Here is a 13,833-nt window from a genome sequence, read left to right as displayed (position 1 = left end):
ACCTATTAGAAAAGCCACATCAGCTGAGGCTATTCATATACAAATGTTGGTCATAGGGTCATGGCGAGCATTCGGTATGTATGTCTATGACTGATTCTGATCTAATAGGGGCACTAGAAGACCACGCGGACAATTTCGAAACAAATTATTTTTATACATCGGTCTTATGATCCGAAAGGCTCATCTATGCTGTAATGTCATTTTTTAGGCTATTCATTAGTGCTGTTTAATTGTTTATTTTTCTAACAAAACTACATAATTACTCATTACTAATCACTGTTCCTATATTCTCTCTTTCTCACCTTCTTATCTGTTGCATGATTATGATCATTACTAATATAATGCATGAGCATGCACAATAAGAATAATTTCAGAATTGTAAGCAGTCAATGGATAACTGGATAGAATAGCTTCGAAAAGGATGCTCAAAACAGAATAATTCTGGTCAGGGAAGTATGAACCACATGAGTAAGTAACACATATTATTTTAATAATATCAAATAATTTTATATAAATCAGCACCGCCAATCAGTGAACTGAATTATAATTTTATATCTGTACATAATAAAAACAGATAAAGTTTGTAAAGTTGTCACCATCGATTGGATTGCGTTTTTTATAGTAATGTTCAATCATTATCAAAAGCTCCTAAAGCGTCGCATCGTGCCATCAGCAGTTCTTAGCATCACTCTCATATTGTTATTACTTTGTTGTTTATTAAATTTCTATAAAGCGATCAGCTCATTCTTTCTTGTACAATTGTTTTAAGTTTTAATAAATCAAACCAAACTTCAAAACTCAAATTAAATTGCTCTCAGCACATTTACATTTTTTTTTTTTTTTTTTTTTTTTTTTTTTTTTTTTTTTTTTTTTTTTTTTTTTTGTATGGTATTCAGTTGGAGCTGCCTGACAGCTTAACTTGTCAAGGCTGAACCCTCGGTCTGGCTTTTGCCAAGTTTCCCCTCTACCAGGACCAATACTCAGACGGACTAGGCAATGGCGCCCACATGAACACTGTTTTTTTATTAGTATTGTGACGTGGTAGTTTTTGAAAAGTACCCATATTGCCTTGCTTCTGAGAAAAGGAAGCATTGTGAAAATCAGCAGCTCCATCAGAATTTCTTTGAAATAGTAGTGTAGTAGTGCCATTACTAATACTGTCTAGTCGAAATGGTTTTGAATAATTTGTCATTCAAGTGCTATTCTGATTACTCCTGTCTTTTACGTAAGATTAGAGTCTTAAATGTCAATTGTCGTCAAGTCTTAACAAAATTAGGCTGTTTAGTAGTAGTTCTAGTTAATTTCATTTGTTGTTGTCAAAAGTATTTATTGGTCATTACATTCATATATCCTTAAAGAAAAAAAGTCGCTTTCCTTGTCTGTTCAAAAAATTTTCGAAACTAGCAAGTGTACCCTAATGATCGATCTCAGCGTCTTACTTTCCATAGTCATTTTTATAGTGAATATTGAAGAGTAAAGTTACCTTAGGCTTCTATTACAGTCTCCTACAAGATTCACTTTTCGGTGGCAAATGCAATGCTTCACAACGCCTACTTTCTACTTGTAAATTTTGCGAAAATGAAGCTGGAATTAGATTACTTATACCGCTGTTACAAAAGAGGTATTTCTTATTATGGCAATGTAAAGACCATATTAAAATAAGACTGTCGCCACTTATTTCTACTCAGTGAATCTACTAGTCATTTTCCTAAGAGTTCCTAAGTATTCCCTACGTCGTATATGATAACGATGTATCTAGCTAGCTAATAGTAAGAGTGGCTACGGATCATTCTGGTTAGCAAAAGGCAAACTGAACGTTACCAATAGTATTAATGTCCACTTCGAATAGATTAATTATTTGAAATGGGCATCAATTCTATCAATGACGCAGAATGTCCGTTGGATCACATCCGAGATATTATTGCGTCTATGCCATATGAATTATGACGCGGCTATAAGCAAAAAATGCCAAAATGTGATACCACCACTACAGGTTACGCCTTTGGTTTCCATCATATGGGCTAATGGATTATGCCCTCCCATCGCGGCAAGGTCGCATAACCAAGGGGAGGGCTCTCAGCACATTTACATTTTGCAGCATTAATCGCATTACTGTGTCAAGTCTTCTCCAATTTCCTATACCCTACCCCAACCCTTCCTATCATTTCCGATGGTGTTCAAGTGGTCCGCATAGACTGCCCCCGGCTTTGGACTGACTTGCGCTCTCATTGCCCCACCAAACGCTGCAAAATGAAAATGAAAATGAAAATCTAGCAGACGATATTGTGCTATAGCGTATCCCACCACATTACTGGTACATTTGACAGAAATAATTTACAACTAAGGAAAGTGTACTAGTTATGGCTACAGTGGTTCCCTATTTGGCCATATGTGCTTTCTCGAAAACTTTAACATTTTCAATATTTTTTAATGTTTCAACATCAAGATATATTTGATATTGAGCTTGAGCTTGATTGGCCTCCCGTGGATGCACTCCAGTATCGCCAGATCAGCTGCACTTACACAAGGAACCAACCGAATGACTGCTTGGGACTAACAGGCATCCTCAGTGTATAAGTGCTGGTGATCTTCTATTTTTAGGCAACAATGAGCCTCTGTACGTGCCATAAATTCTTTGGTCTCCTGACTTTTACTGTGCGCCGTGTGTAGGTGCTGTCTCGCTCTCTCTCACAGGCAACTTGAAAACAGGGCGCACAGTAAAAGTCAAACGTTTTATGGCATGCATAGGCTCATGGCACCTGCCACGTCAGAATGCAGACCAATGAGGGGAAGGGGGAGGAATTGATGATGCATTGAACTGACTCCCACGTAGACCGTATATTCCACTGCATCCACGTCAGTTCATGCGGGAGTGTATGGATTGGGGGAAAGGCATGGCAGAGAGGTTTGCTTTTGTGGTTAGCAGACTGCCTATGTATCAGGCGTAAGAAAGGCGTGCGCGTGGAAGTAGGAAGCGTTAGGGAAACGGTTTCTTGTCCGTCTCTGGTTCTAGCGTTTGCTATGAACGAATAGTTTGAGTGTGGTATATTTAGAATGGAAGATAGAAGCAAGTGAGAGATATACAACTACAAAGTACGAGGAAAGGGACGGGCCTGGGATTGAACCCATGACCTTCTGCATATGAAGCAGAAGCGGTAGCCATCAGACCACCAACCCCGTCTTCATCAAGATATATTTGATATTGAACTACTTAAACACAAAGAATTATCAAAAATTTGAAGATAATTAATTTATCACACATGGTGAAATAGAGAACCATTATGTCCATAACTGGTACACCTACCCTATCTGATTTCGACTACAGACATGGTAAAATTGGCGCGGTAAATGGCTGGGCATGGCGTACCATTGGTACCTCGCGTACCTGCAGGAATAAAATAGACCCCTTTGTGCGGTCCTTAGCCTCTTGCCCAGCAACTCCTATCCCTACCTCCTCGTGGTACTGGCCGGGGTACGAGTAACCTTGGGGAAGATCGGGTAACCAACCCCCGGTGGGAACTTTGGTCGTATGCTGACAGGGAAGGGGGGGGTTTGCTTTTGCAAACCTGGAGCGTCTGTACTCCACGTTAGGAGCGGCTCACAACAGCGTCTGTTCCCCATGTCAGGGGCGGCTGATCATCGTCCGAGTGCCAGAGAAGGACTCTAAGCTAAACTGCGCACTATGGCCCTCCGAACATTTAGGGGGAATGGTCCTCCGGAAATCTAGGGGGTTGGTGTCAGGCCCTGCAAGCCAACCGTAAAAACACATCAGCACAGGAACGTCAACGAGAGAATACGGACCGGAACAATCGGCAAAGACCACAGCGACGAAAATGGACTAGCGATTGGAAACTCGGTACGTGGAACTGCAAATCTCTCAACTTCATTGGAAGTACTCGCATACTCTCCGATGTACTGAAGTCCCGCGGTTTCAACATCGTAGCGCTGCAGGAGGTGTGCTGGACAGGAGCATTGGTGCGAACGTTTAGAGGTAATCATACCTGTAGTAGATATATGTTCCGTGATAAAAAAAAATAAGGTAAATTAATTACGTAACATAACTTGTAACAGTTTAGCGTGTTTGTCGTTAAATCGAAACATGCACTGAAACAAATTGCATCGTCAAACGAACGACCACCAAATAGTAAAATGCACTATGGCCAAATGTTTGCAAAATTACTATAAAATCAGTTAAAATTATCCACATTTTGTTATTTTCACAATTTTTATAGTCATCCTTTCATAGTAAATTTAACAACACAAAGTCTTTAAATAGCTTATACAAATTTCAACAATTTATAGCTCAATCAACTATTTCCGTTGTCTATAATATCATGTTATTCTCAATTTGACAGTATTCATGTTTAAATCTTCAACATCGATGTTTATTTTCCAACCGTGTTTATAAACCCACTGGCCTCCATTTTATTCTTGATCTGGTTGTGCAAATGTTGAAACGCCGGCAAAGTTTTGAAGTTTTCTGTTTTAAATAATGTTCAAAAACACTAGAATTTGTTTAACTGAGTAGCGTTGGCCGGGAAGTAGACAAATTTATTGGTGGTAAGTGAACATAACGTACGAATACATCATGAAGTTAAACTATTAAATGTGTTTCAATTCAGAGCCCATGGCGATTTTTTCCTTCCAGCAAATAAAGCCCACTTCCTGACTCAGTTGGAAATTTATTCGTAACAGATAGATAAACAAGATCATCTGGTACCACTTATAATTTTTGCTGATGAAAAAGATGTTAATGGTAAAATAGTATCCGTTTGCATATTTTATGGTCGCTCTTTCAGTGCTATTTTTTATTTTTTTCAGTTGTGCATGGATTTGTTAATTCCTCGTCAGACACTTATCAATCGTCGAGAAGTATTTTCATGGTGCCCAATCGATCGAACTCACCTACCAGCAGAACGCCTATGCCCCAAATCAAATATGCGTATAGTTTCCGATATATGACGTTTTTGATACTATGTCGTTTCGATGTACCTGTTAATACAATAAACTGTTCTCTATGCTGGATTTTCTAAAACACAATTTATTTGTCACCGAATGCCATAAATAACATTACCATGCTGCAACAATTTGAAAATAACAATTTTCTAGTAAATTTAACTACTCAATAGTAGATTCGTTAGTAGAGGCAACAACCTTGAAAACCCCCTGCCATAATGGTAAAAAATACAGTACTTGTTTTTATGTTGATCATGAAATCACTTCGGTTGAAAATCGTTGGTGCGAGTCTGTCAATACTAACCCCCATTGTAGTAATTTTCACCATCAAGCTTATTTCAGTGTGCCATAAAAAAAAGGTAAATCAAAAAGATGCCATAAAGAAGTGTCGCAAGAAATTTACCGCATAAAATGTTTGTAATAGTATTAGTACAGTTTCAGATCATCCCACTGCGATTCGGAAACTGGACTCAGTTCGGCTGAAGGTGGATGCTTCGGCATGATAAATAAAGAGCGAGAAGCTTAGGCTGAGAAGAAGAGCGTAGACGAACTTAAAAACGAGCGCGTCGATCGGCATCTAGAATCGGGCTGAAGGTCCGAAGCCGCGGCGATGATGAGGGAAAAATCAGTCTGTTGGAAAATGTTGAGAAGATTGCACGTGTTTTTTGGACTTGGATTTTCCAATACCCGAATGAATAGTTGGATTTTCAGAGGCCGAATAAAATTAATAAGGTGTCACGACAATGGCGTAGTTTACGCTCCCATCTAGTAAGTATGATTGTGGTAATCTAAGCTGTAACAGTTGAACTTAAAAATAAAAACAAAAAAACTATGCAGAAAAATTAAATGCAGTGTTAATCAAAATGGTTGTCAGTGTCTGAGCCACGTGGGGGAAATTAAAAGTAGTTTATTGAAAATGAAAATATTGAAAGTGTGAGAAAGCCTCGAAATTAGTGACATGGTTTCAATTTCTTTTGATAAGTGAAATGTTTTCTGCACTGTTGAGCAATAAATTGCGTGTTAGAATAGATTTTTGAAGCTTATATTTCGTTGTTAAAATAAAACTTTGGAGCGAGAGGCCTCCAAGACAAAAAAAGAAGCGATAGGACTTCGTAGTGAAAAAAATGAATGCTGGAGCGAGAGGTCTCCAGAACGTAATTTTGTTTAATTCCGGAGCGAGAGGTCTCCGAGAGAAAGAAAAGAGGTCGTCAAATCCAGTGGTCTTTGAGAAAAAAAAAATCAAACCAAAATAAGGAGCGAGAGCACTCCTAGGTGGGAAATAATTGATGAGATATGTTGATGCCGTAGTTGGATGTCTCCTAAGTTGAGTTTTGTTGAGAAGATTTTCCAGTTTACAGTTGATTTCAATTGAAAAGAATACGAAACAATGTACTCTTGAATTTCAAAAGCATGGATAAAATTTGCTTACTGATAAAGTACAATGCAAGCTTGCTATATAAATACATCCGTTGACGAGAGCATTATTGTTAATCAACTCAGCAATATAACTGGACGCTTGCCACATCCATTATTGATTGAGTGGATTTTCAATATTTTTGCTATCATTGGATTGGATTAAGATTGCATTGTATTTGGATTGGATTTGGATAAGATTTGGACTGGATTTGGGTGGATTTGGATCGGATTTTGACTTGATTAGGATTGAATTAGATTTGGATGGATTTGAATTGAACTTACATTAAATTTAGATTGGATTGGATTTGGATTGAATTTGGATTGTATTTGGATTGGATTTTGATTTGATTTGGATTGGATTATAATTGGATGGATTTGAATTGAACTTAGATTAAATTCAAATTGGATTGGATTTTAATTGAATTTAGATTGGATTTGGATTGGATTTTAATTGAATTTAGATTGGATTTGGATTGGATTTGGATTGGATTTGGATTGGATTTGGATTGGATTTGGATTGGATTTGGATTGGATTTGGATTGGATTTGGATTGGATTTGGATTGGATTTGAATTGGATTTGAATTGGATTTGGATTGGATTTGGATTGGATTTGAATTGGATTTGAATTGGATTTGGATTGGATTTGGATTTGGATTGGATTTGGATTGGATTTGGATTGGATTTGGATTGGATTTGGATTGGATATGGATTGGATTTGGATTGGATTTGGATTGGATTTGGATTGGATTTGGGATTGGATTTGGATTGGATTTGGATTGGATTTGGATTGGATTTGGATTGGATTTGGATTGGATTTGGATTGGATTTGGATTGGATTTGGATTGGATTTGGATTGGATTTGGATTGGATTTGGATTGGATTTGGATTGGATTTGGATGGGATTTGGATTGGATTTGGATTGGATTTGGATTGGATTTGGATTGGAATTGGATTGGATTTGGATTGCATTAGATTTGGATGGATTTGAATTGAACTTAGATTAAATTCAGATTGGATTTGATTTTGATTGGATTTGAATTGGATTTGGTTTGGATTTGGATTGGATTTGGATAGGGCTTGGATTGGATTTGGATCGGACTTAGATTGAATTGAAATTGGATTTGGTTGGGATTGCATTTGAATTGGATTTTGAGTCGATTTGCATTGGATTTGGATTCAATTAGGATTGGATTTGGATTGGATTTAGATTTGATACAGATTGGAACTGAATTAGATTTGGATTGGTTTGGATTGGATTCGGATTTCGTTTGATTGGATTTTAAATGGATTAGAGTTTAATTGGATCTGGATTGGATTGGATTTGGATGAATTTGGATTGGACTTAGATTGAATTGAGATTGGATTTCGATTAGATTAGATTTGGATTGTAATTGAATTTAGGTAGAAAAATTGAAATAATTGACGGATTCTTTGAGCAGAAAACGTTCCTAGCTTCTAATAATTGAAATGAAATGCGTACCTGATTCTAAAATATTTTAACGAACAAACTATAAATTAGCGAAAGTATATATGTTTCAAGCATTCAATTCGAACAATAAAAAGAGTAGACGAGGGGAATATTGTAGTAGATATATGTTCCGTGAAAAAAAAAATAAGGTAAATTAATTACGTAACATAACTTGTAACAGTTTAGCGTGTTTGTCGTTAAATCGAAACATGCCATAAAAAAAAGGTAAATCAAAAAGATGCCATAAAGAAGTGTCGCAAGAAATCGACCGCATAAAATGTTTGTAATAGTATTAGTACAGTTTCAGATCATCCCACTGCGATTCGGAAACTGGACTCAGTTCGGCTGAAGGTGGATGCTTCGGCATGATAAATAAAGAGCGAGAAGCTTAGGCTGAGAAGAAGAGCGTAGACGAACTTAAAAACGAGCGCGTCGATCGGCATCTAGAATCGGGCTGAAGGTCCGAAGCCGCGGCGATGATGAGGGAAAAATCAGTCTGTTGGAAAATGTTGAGAAGATTGCACGTGTTTTTTGGACTTGGATTTTCCAATCCCCGAATGAATAGTTGGATTTTCAGAGGCCGAATAAAATTAATAAGGTGTCACGACAATGGCGTAGTTTACGCTCCCATCTAGTAAGTATGATTGTGGTAATCTAAGCTGTAACAGTTGAACTTAAAAATAAAAACAAAAAAACTATGCAGAAAAATTAAATGCAGTGTTAATCAAAATGGTTGTCAGTGTCTGAGCCACGTGGGGGAAATTAAAAGTAGTTTATTGAAAATGAAAATATTGAAAGTGTGAGAAAGCCTCGAAATTAGTGACATGGTTTCAATTTCTTTTGATAAGTGAAATGTTTTCTGCACTGTTGAGCAATAAATTGCGTGTGAGAATAGATTTTTGAAGCTTATATTTCGTTGTTAAAATAAAACTTTGGAGCGAGAGGCCTCCAAGACAAAAAAAGAAGCGAGAGGACTTCGTAGTGAAAAAAATGAATGCTGGAGCGAGAGGTCTCCAGAACGTAATTTTGTTTAATTCCGGAGCGAGAGGTCTCCGAGAGAAAGAAAAGAGGTCGTCAAATCCAGTGGTCTTTGAGAAAAAAAAAATCAAACCAAAATAAGGAGCGAGAGCACTCCTAGGTGGGAAATAATTGATGAGATATGTTGATGCCGTAGTTGGATGTCTCCTAAGTTGAGTTTTGTTGAGAAGATTTTCCAGTTTACAGTTGATTTCAATTGAAAAGAATACGAAACAATGTACTCTTGAATTTCAAAAGCATGGATAAAATTTGCTTACTGATAAAGTACAATGCAAGCTTGCTATATAAATACATCCGTTGACGAGAGCATTATTGTTAATCAACTCAGCAATATAACTGGACGCTTGCCACATCCATTATTGATTGAGTGGATTTTCAATATTTTTGCTATCATTGGATTGGATTAAGATTGCATTGTATTTGGATTGGATTTGGATAAGATTTGGACTGGATTTGGATGGATTTGGATCGGATTTTGACTTGATTAGGATTGAATTAGATTTGGATGGATTTGAATTGAACTTACATTAAATTTAGATTGGATTGGATTTGGATTGAATTTGGATTGTATTTGGATTGGATTTTGATTTGATTTGGATTGGATTATAATTGGATGGATTTGAATTGAACTTAGATTAAATTCAAATTGGATTGGATTTTAATTGAATTTAGATTGGATTTGGATTGGATTTGGATTGGATTTGGATTGGATTTGGATTGGATTTGGATTGGATTTGGATTGGATTTGGATTGGATTTGGATTGGATTTGAATTGGATTTGAATTGGATTTGGATTGGATTTGGATTGGATTGGATTGGATTTGGATTGGATTTGGATTGGATTTGGATTGGATTTGGATTTGGATTGGATTTGGATTGGATTTGGATTGGATTTGGATTGGATTTGGATTGGATTTGGATTGGATTTGGATTGGATTTGGATTGGATTTGGATTGGATTTGGATTGGATTGGATTTTGGATTGGATTGGATTTGGATGGATTTGGATTGGATTTGATTGGATTTGGATTGGATTTGGATTGGATTTGGATTGGATTGGATTGGATTTGGATTGGATTTGGATTGGATTTGGATTGGATTTGGATTGGATTTGGATTGGATTTGGATTGGATTTGGATTGGATTTTGGATTGGATTTGGATTGGATTTGGATTGGATTTGGATTGGATTTGGATTGGATTGGATTGGATTTGGATTGGATTTGGATTGGATTTGGATTGGATTTGGATTGGATTTGGATTAGATTTGGATTGGATTTGGATTGGAATTTGGATTGGATTGGATTGGATTTTGGATTGGATTGGATTGGATTTGGATGGATTGGATTTGGATTGGATTTTGGATTGGATTTGGATTTGGATTGGATTTGGATTGGATTTGGATTGGATTTGGATTGGATTTGGATTTGGATTTGGATTTGGATTGGATTTGGATGGATTTGGATTGGATTTGGATTGGATTTTGGATTGGATTTGGATTGGATTTGGATTGGATTTGGATTGGATTTGGATTGGATTTGGATTGGATTTGGATTGGATTTGGATTGGATTTGGATTGGATTTGGATTGGATTTGGATTGGATTTGGATTGGATTTGGATTGGATTTGGATTGGATTGGATTGGATTTGGATTGGATTGGATTGGATTTGGATTGATTTGGATTGGATTTGGATTGGATTTGGATTGGGATTGGATTGGATTGGAATTGGATTTGGATTGGATTTGGATTGGATTTGGATTGGATTTGGATTGGATATGGATTGGATTTGGATTGGATTTGGATGGATTTGGATTGGATTTGGATTGGATTTGGATTGGATTTGGATTGGATTGATTGGATTTGGATGGATTTGGATTGGATTTGGATTGGATTTGGATTGGATTTGGATTGGATTTGGATTTGGATTGGATTTGGATTGGATTTGGATTGGATTTGGATTGGATTTGGATTGGATTTGGATTGGATTTGGATTGGATTTGGATTGGATTTGGATTGGATTTGGATTGGATTTGGATTGGATTTGGATTGGATTTGGATTGGATTTGGATTGGATTTGGATTGGATTTGGATTGGATTTGGATTGGATTTGGATTGGATTTGGATTGGATTTGGATTGGATTTGGATTGGATTTGGATTGGATTTGGATTGGATTTGGATTGGATTTGGATTGGATTTGGATTGGATTTGGATTGGATTTGGATTGGATTTGGATTGGATTTGGATTGGATTTGGATTGGATTTGGATTGGATTTGGATTGGATTTGGATTGGATTTGGATTGGATTTGGATTGGATTGGATTGGATTTGGATTGGATTTGGATTGGATTTGGATTGGATTTGGATTGGATTTGGATTGGATTTGGATTGGGATTTGGATTGGATTTGGATTGGATTTGGATTGGATTTGGATTGGATTGGATTTGGATTGGATTTGGATTGGATTTGGATTGGATTTGGATTGGATTTGGATTGGATTTGGATTGGATTGGATTTGGATTGGATTTGGATTGGATTTGGATTGGATTTGGATTGGATTTGGATTGGATTTGGATTGGATTTGGATTGGATTTGGATTGGATTTGGATTGGATTTGGATTGGATTTGGATTGGATTTGGATTGGATTTGGATGGGATTTGGATTGGATTTGGATTGGATTTGGATTGGATTTGGATTGGATTTGGATTGGATTTGGATTGGATTTGGATTGGATTTGGATTGGATTTGGATTGGATTTGGATTGGATTTGGATTGGATTTGGATTGGATTTGGATTGGATTTGGATGGGATTTGGATTGGATTTGGATTGGATTTGGATTGGAATTGGATTGGATTTGGATTGCATTAGATTTGGATGGATTTGAATTGAACTTAGATTAAATTCAGATTGGATTTGATTTTGATTGGATTTGAATTGGATTTGGTTTGGATTTGGATTGGATTTGGATAGGGCTTGGATTGGATTTGGATCGGACTTAGATTGAATTGAAATTGGATTTGGTTGGGATTGCATTTGAATTGGATTTTGAGTCGATTTGCATTGGATTTGGATTCAATTAGGATTGGATTTGGATTGGATTTAGATTTGATACAGATTGGAACTGAATTAGATTTGGATTGGTTTGGATTGGATTCGGATTTCGTTTGATTGGATTTTAAATGGATTAGAGTTTAATTGGATCTGGATTGGATTGGATTTGGATGAATTTGGATTGGACTTAGATTGAATTGAGATTGGATTTCGATTAGATTAGATTTGGATTGTAATTGAATTTAGGTAGAAAAATTGAAATAATTGACGGATTCTTTGAGCAGAAAACGTTCCTAGCTTCTAATAATTGAAATGAAATGCGTACCTGATTCTAAAATATTTTAACGAACAAACTATAAATTAGCGAAAGTATATATGTTTCAAGCATTCAATTCGAACAATAAAAAGAGTAGACGAGGGGAATATTGTAGTAGATATATGTTCCGTGAAAAAAAAAAAAATAAGGTAAATTAATTACGTAACATAACTTGTAACAGTTTAGCGTGTTTGTCGTTAAATCGAAACATGCCATAAAAAAAAGGTAAATCAAAAAGATGCCATAAAGAAGTGTCGCAAGAAATCGACCGCATAAAATGTTTGTAATAGTATTAGTACAGTTTCAGATCATCCCACTGCGATTCGGAAACTGGACTCAGTTCGGCTGAAGGTGGATGCTTCGGCATGATAAATAAAGAGCGAGAAGCTTAGGCTGAGAAGAAGAGCGTAGACGAACTTAAAAACGAGCGCGTCGATCGGCATCTAGAATCGGGCTGAAGGTCCGAAGCCGCGGCGATGATGAGGGAAAAATCAGTCTGTTGGAAAATGTTGAGAAGATTGCACGTGTTTTTTGGACTTGGATTTTCCAATCCCCGAATGAATAGTTGGATTTTCAGAGGCCGAATAAAATTAATAAGGTGTCACGACAATACCATCTACCAGAGCTGCGGCAACACACGCGAGCTGGGAACAGCTTTCATAGTGATGGGTGATATGCAAAGGCGAGTGATCGGGTGGTGGCCGATCAATGAACGAATTTGCAAGTTAAGAATCAAAGGCCGATTCTTTAACTTCAGCATTATCAACGTGCATAGCCCACACTCCGGAAGCACTGATGATGACAAGGACGCATTTTACGCGCAGCTCGAACGCGAGTACGACCGCTGCCCAAGCCACGACGTCAAGATCATCATAGGAGATTTGAACGCTCAGGTTGGCCAGGAGGAGGAGTTCAGACCGACGATTGGAAAGTTCAGCGCCCACCGGCTGACGAACGAGAACGGCCTACGACTGATAGATTTTGCCGCCTCCAAGAACATGGCCATTCGCAGCACCTACCTCCAGCACAGCCTCCCGTATCGATACACCTGGAGATCACCACTGCAGACGGAATCACAAATCGACCACGTTTTGATCGATGGACGGCACTTCTCCGACATAACCGACGTCAGAACCTATCGTGGCGCCAACATTGACTCCGACCACTACCTGGTGATGGTGAAACTGCGCCCAAAACTATCCGTCATCAACAATGTACGGTACCGACGCCCGCCCCGGTACAATCTCGAGCGGCTGAAACAACCGGATGTCGCCAATGCGTACGCGCAGCATCTTGAGGCAGCGTTGCCGGATGAGGGCGAGCTCGATAGGGCCCCTCTTGAGGACTGCTGGAGGACAGTCAAAGCAGCCATTAACGACGCTGCCGAAACCGTTGTCGGATATGTGGAACGGAGCTCAAGAAACGATTGGTTCGACGAGGAGTGCCAGGAGGTTTTAGAGGAGAAGAATGCAGCGCGGGCTGCAATGCTGCAGCATGGTACGCGGCAAAACGTGGAACGATACAGACTGAAGCGGAAACAGCAAACCCGCCTATTCCGGGACAAAAAGCGCCGCCTGGAAAAGGTGGA

This window comes from Aedes aegypti, chromosome 3 (genome assembly GCF_002204515.2).
Source record: "Aedes aegypti strain LVP_AGWG chromosome 3, AaegL5.0 Primary Assembly, whole genome shotgun sequence".
NCBI lineage: Eukaryota > Metazoa > Arthropoda > Insecta > Diptera > Culicidae > Aedes > Aedes aegypti.
This window is presented reverse-complemented; position numbering follows the sequence as displayed.